The sequence below is a fragment of the Enhydra lutris genome, unplaced genomic scaffold (assembly GCF_002288905.1).
Source record: "Enhydra lutris kenyoni isolate GAN:26980312 unplaced genomic scaffold, ASM228890v2 scaffoldscaffold8, whole genome shotgun sequence".
Taxonomy (NCBI): Eukaryota; Metazoa; Chordata; class Mammalia; order Carnivora; family Mustelidae; genus Enhydra; species Enhydra lutris.
This window is the reverse complement of record NW_019154092.1, coordinates 39,955,905-39,961,098: the sequence shown is the minus strand read 5'-3', so window position 1 is coordinate 39,961,098 and position 5,194 is coordinate 39,955,905. Positions and strand designations below refer to the sequence as shown.

The following is a 5,194-nucleotide window of genomic DNA, read 5'->3' as shown; positions in this document are numbered from 1 at the left end:
ATCCTGAACAGTTTCTTTTGCCTAGAGGATCACTCTCACCTCATTTGCCTAACAAAAGCCTGTATTGTCTCCTAGGACTCAGCTCAGACTGCACCTTCTAGGACAGTTCAATGGAGCTTTTCCAATCACTACACTTACCCCAGGCAGAATTTAGGCAGAGAGAAAATTATTCCTTATTTCATTACATACCTTTCCTGTTGCACTTATTAATTGTTTTGTTGACATGATTTTCAAAAATTTCAAAATGGAATTCTCTTTAATATGAATGGACACATGGCAAAGATGTCCCTTAGGTCCTTGAGGGAGCCAGTGAAATGGTAAAAGTGGTTTAAAAAGCATTTTGAGGTACCAGATATTCACAGGCCTTTCAAGAGAACAAAGTTAGAATAAGACCTGGGTTATGGGGCACCTAGGTGTCTCAGTCAGTTAAGTGGCTGCCTTCGGCTCATGTCATGATTCCAGCGTCATGGGGTCAAGCCTGCTTCTCCTTCTCCAGCTCCTCTGAGCTTGTGTTCCCTCTCTTGCTCTCTCTCTGTCATGAATGAATGAAATCTTTAAAAAAAAAAAAAGACTGCTGGGTTAAATACAAAACTGGTTAATGTTCTAAAGGGTAATACAATCATAGCCTTTGGAATTTTTTCTAAGGGGCATAGATACATTCCTCTAGTTTTGACCATTTACATTCTAATTTTAATTAAAATTAAATTAAAGTTAAAAATTCAATCCCTCAGTCCCACTAGCCCCGTTTTCCAGTATTTAGTTGTCATGTGTCGCTTGTGGCTGATATACCGAGCAGCCACACACGTAGAACATTTCTATCACAGAAAGTCCTATTGGATAGAGGTTGGGCCTCCTAAACATGGTTCTAGTGTGACATTGATAGGTCATGCTGTACTGTTGTGCTTTATTTCCAAATTTAATGTAATTTTTTCTAAGGAATCTCCTTCACGTGACCACTGGCTTTCAAACTTTTCTAACCAAGACTCACATTAAGAAACTCATTTTGAGGGTGCCTGGGTGGCTCAGTGGGTTAAGCCGCTGCCTTCGGCTCAGGTCATGATCTCAGGGTCCTGGGATCGAGTCCCGCATCGGGCTCTCTGCTCAGCAGGGAGCCTGCTTCCCTTCCTCTCTCTCTGCCTGCCTCTCTGCCTACTTGTGATCTCTGTCTGTCAAATAAATAAATAAAATCTTTAAAAAAAAAAAGAAAATCATTTTGATCAGGGCGCCTGGGTGGCTCAGTGGGTTAAGCCTCTGCCTTTGGCTCAGGTCATGATCTCAGGGTCCTGGGATCAAGCCCCGCATTGGGCTCTCTGCTCAGCAGTGAGCCTGCTTCCCCCTCTCTCTGCCTGCCTCTCTGCCTACTTGTGATCTCTCTCTCTCTCTGTGTGTCCAATAAATAAATAAAATCTTAAAAAAAAAGAAAAGAAAAAAGAAATTCATTTTGATCAACTAATATTTGACAAGTGAGCCAAGAATACTTAATGGGGGAAGGACAGTCTCTTTAATAAATGGCATCTCCTGAATGAAGCCAGCATGCCTACCCCCATAAATTGGGAAAACTAGATATTCCCATGCACAAGAATGAAATCGGACCCCTATCTTACACCATTTACAAAAATTAACTTGAAAGGGATTAAAAACTTAAACATAATACCTGAAACCATGAAACTCCTAGAAGAAAACATAGGAAAAAGTTCTTTAACATCAGTCTTAGCAATGATTTTTTTTGGATATGCACCAAAGCACAAGCAACAAAAGCAAAAATCAACAATAGGGCTTACAGCAAACTAGAAAGCTTCTTCACAACAGAAAACATCATCAATGAAATGGAAGGATGACCTACTGAATGAAAGAAAATATTTGCAAACCATCTTTCTGCTAAGGGGTTAATATCCAAACTATAGAAGGAACTTACATAACTCAAAAGCAAATCAAAACAAAACAAAAACCAAACAATTCAATTTAAAAAATGGAAGAGATACAGGAGCTCCTGGGTGGCTCAGTGGGTTAAAGCCTCTGCCTTCGGCTCGGCTAATTATCCCAGGGGCCTGGGATCGAGCCCCACGTCGGGCTCTCTGCTCTGTGGGGAGCCTGCTTCCTCCTCCCTCTCTGCCTGCCTTTCTGCCTACTTGTGATCTCTGACTGTCAAATAAATAAATAAAATCTTTAAAAGAAAAATAAAAAAATAAAAAATGGAAGACATACAAATGAACAACAAGTACATGAAAAGTACTCGACATCTCTAATCATCAGGAAAATGCAAATCAAAAAGACAGCGAGATATATCTTACGCCTGTTAGAATGACTATTATTAAAAAGTCAAATAACAAATGTGGGCAAGGACGCATAGAAGAGGGAACCCTTATGCACTTTTGGTGGCAGCATAAATTGGTACAACCACTGTGGAAAACAGTATGGAGTTGCCTCAAAAAATTAAAAATGGAACTACCATTTGATCTATCAATTACACTTCTGGATATATAGCCAAAGGAAATGATGTCACCAGCTTGAAGTGATATCTGTACCCTCAAGTTCATTGCAGCATTATTTACAACAGCCAAGATATGGGAACAACCTGAGAATCCAGATGATTACAGAAATACAACTCTATATATGCTAAAAGAAAAAAAAAAGTATCATTAACTTAGAATTCTATATCTAGTGAAAATATTCTTCAGAAATTAAGGGGACTTTGAAAAGGTGACTGCCAGGAGCTGGAAGGTCAGAAAGGAAACTATGGAAATGTTCTAGATGAAGAATAATGAGGCAGGGGCTCTAAGGGCTGAGAGGGGAGATTCTCAGATGAGGTCTTTAGACATCACCTACCCACAGAGTTACTTCTACAGTTAGTCTTCTAGACCAGAGATCTTACACACTATACTTACAAAATCCTGTGTGGTATTCCAGATCATCCAAAGCCTTCATCTTGACGCATTTGTCTCCAATCTTGCCCTGTCTTAAAATTCGTTTTAATTAAAGCCACCACTTTTAAAAGAAAAAGTAAACACAAATGCATGTTTTCCCTTTAAGAAAGAAACTCCTGGCTGGCTCAGTCAATAGAGCACGTGACTCTTGATCTCAGGGTTGTAAGTTCAAGTCCCACGTTGGGTATAGAGTTTACTTAAAAGGAAAAAAAAGAGAGGAACTCAGCTTTTCTCACTGAAATTCTCTGCTAGCTAGATTTGCTGGGCTAGGGTAGTGTTTCTCAAATTTGTCACTATTGACATTTTGGGATAGATAATTCTTTGTTGTGGGGGACTGACCTTTGCTTAGTTTTAGCTAAGCATGTTTTAGCAGCAAGGATGTTTTAGCAGCATCCCTGGCCTCTGTCCACTATATATCAGGAACACTCCCCAGAACTGTGACAACCAAAAATGTTCCAGGCTTGGCAGAGTGCCAAATGTCCTCTGGGGAGTAAACTTATCCTTAGATTAGTACCTAGAATGTACATAAGTATGCACACCCTCCATCCCCAATCCAGATTAATTAAAAGAAAAAAATAAGGGCAAAGTTCTGTTCCACAGATAATTTTTGTTCTTTTTAAAAAATTTTAATTCCAGTACTGTTAACATACAGTATTATATTAGTTTCAGGTATACAATATAAAGGCTCAACAATTCCATACATTACTCAGTTGTCATCAAGATAAGTGTACTCATAATCCCTTTCACCTCTACCCACCCCCTTTCAACAGATAAATTTATCTTTGCCACTGGAAGATGTTTCCATGCCCCATTCCATGCCCTTTTCCTCTCAGGGCCACATGGACCTTTTCCACAGGTGGTCCCTTGAGCCTTTGTTTTTTGTTTGTTTGTTTGTTTGTTTACGCTCTTTCACATAGGCACACTTTTCAGCATGTCAGGGAAATTCGGAAAGATGTTGCTGCCACAGATATACCTGGTCTGGCTGGGCCACTTGGCGTCTCCGGAGGGGACTGTGATATTGGACATCTGGCAGTTCCTGTTGTCCTCTGCCTCTGAGCTTCCCATGATGCACCTCACCGGTGTTTGTCTCTCATTTGGGGGCCTTCAGCCTCATATAGGACCTTCACTGGCACACCTGTAGACATCTCAACGGGAAGACAGTATGGCCCCGGCCTCCTCTACTTTTCTGGTGCAGTCGTAACTCCAGGGACTGTGAAGGTGTGAGGTGAGCGAATGGCAGGTTTCCTGTTCTCAGAACCAATTTTTTTAATGTACCAATGTGTTGCTTCCCAAAGTATTACTACCTACCGAGAAGAGAAAAATTCTCCATTTTCTAAGAAAAACATATTTTTCCCTTCTTTTATAAAACACAATAAAATTTCCCGTGCTTGAGGTTTTTGGTTTTGTTTTTTTAATTTTATTTATGTATTTGACAGAGAAGAAATCACAAGTAGGCAGAGAGGCAGGCAGAGAGAGAGGGGGAAGCAGGCTCCCTGATGAGCAGAGAGCCCAATGTAGGGCTTGATCCCAGGACCCTGAGATCATGACCTGAGCTGAAGGCAGAAGCTTAACCCACTGAGCCACCCAGATGCCCCTTGTGCTTGAGTTTTAAACAGTCTAAATAAAGACCAAGGTAACAAAACTGTGTCTGATGCACACATTAATGATGCTTCCAAGTTGTGTCATTTGAGGTCTGAGGTAGAACGCAAGCTTACCGCTTCATCCTCAAGGCGTACTATTTTCTTTTTCTTTTTTTTTTTTAAGATTTTATTTATTTATTTGACAGACAGAGATCACAAGTAGGCAGAGAGAGGAGGAAGCAGGCTCCCCGCTGAGCAGAGATCCTGATGTGGGGCTCGACCCGAGGACTCTGAGATCATGACCTGAGCCGAAGGCAGAGGCTTTAACCCACTGAGTCACCCAGGCACCCTAATGCGTATTATTTTCTGAAGCATTGAAAACACCGTCCAACTTCAGCTGGCAAAAACAAGCTATTCCGCTTACTCTTTCTTTCCCAGCGAGGATGTTCTATAAAGTGAATTCTGAGTGCTTTTAAATCATAAACTTGATTTATTGATCACTCTCTTCAAATCATACTTTAATCCATCAATCCCCATCCCTTTCTCTCCCCTAGCACTTCCCCAAGTAAACACCTTGGATTTCCTCACTTATGTCAAGCGACCTTCAGTAGGGCTTCTCAAGGCATTCGAGAATGAGGGGGAGTTTCCGAGAACAACAAGAAATATACCTGCCACACTGCAAACGCTGTG

At 41.0% G+C, this 5,194-nt stretch overlaps 1 pseudogene; it reads right to left on the bottom strand.

Annotated features, from left to right (window-relative positions):
- Positions 1-3,700: 3,700 nt before the first annotated feature.
- LOC111142374 lies at positions 3,701-4,069 on the bottom strand (annotated as a pseudogene).
- Positions 4,070-5,194: the final 1,125 nt, after the last annotated feature.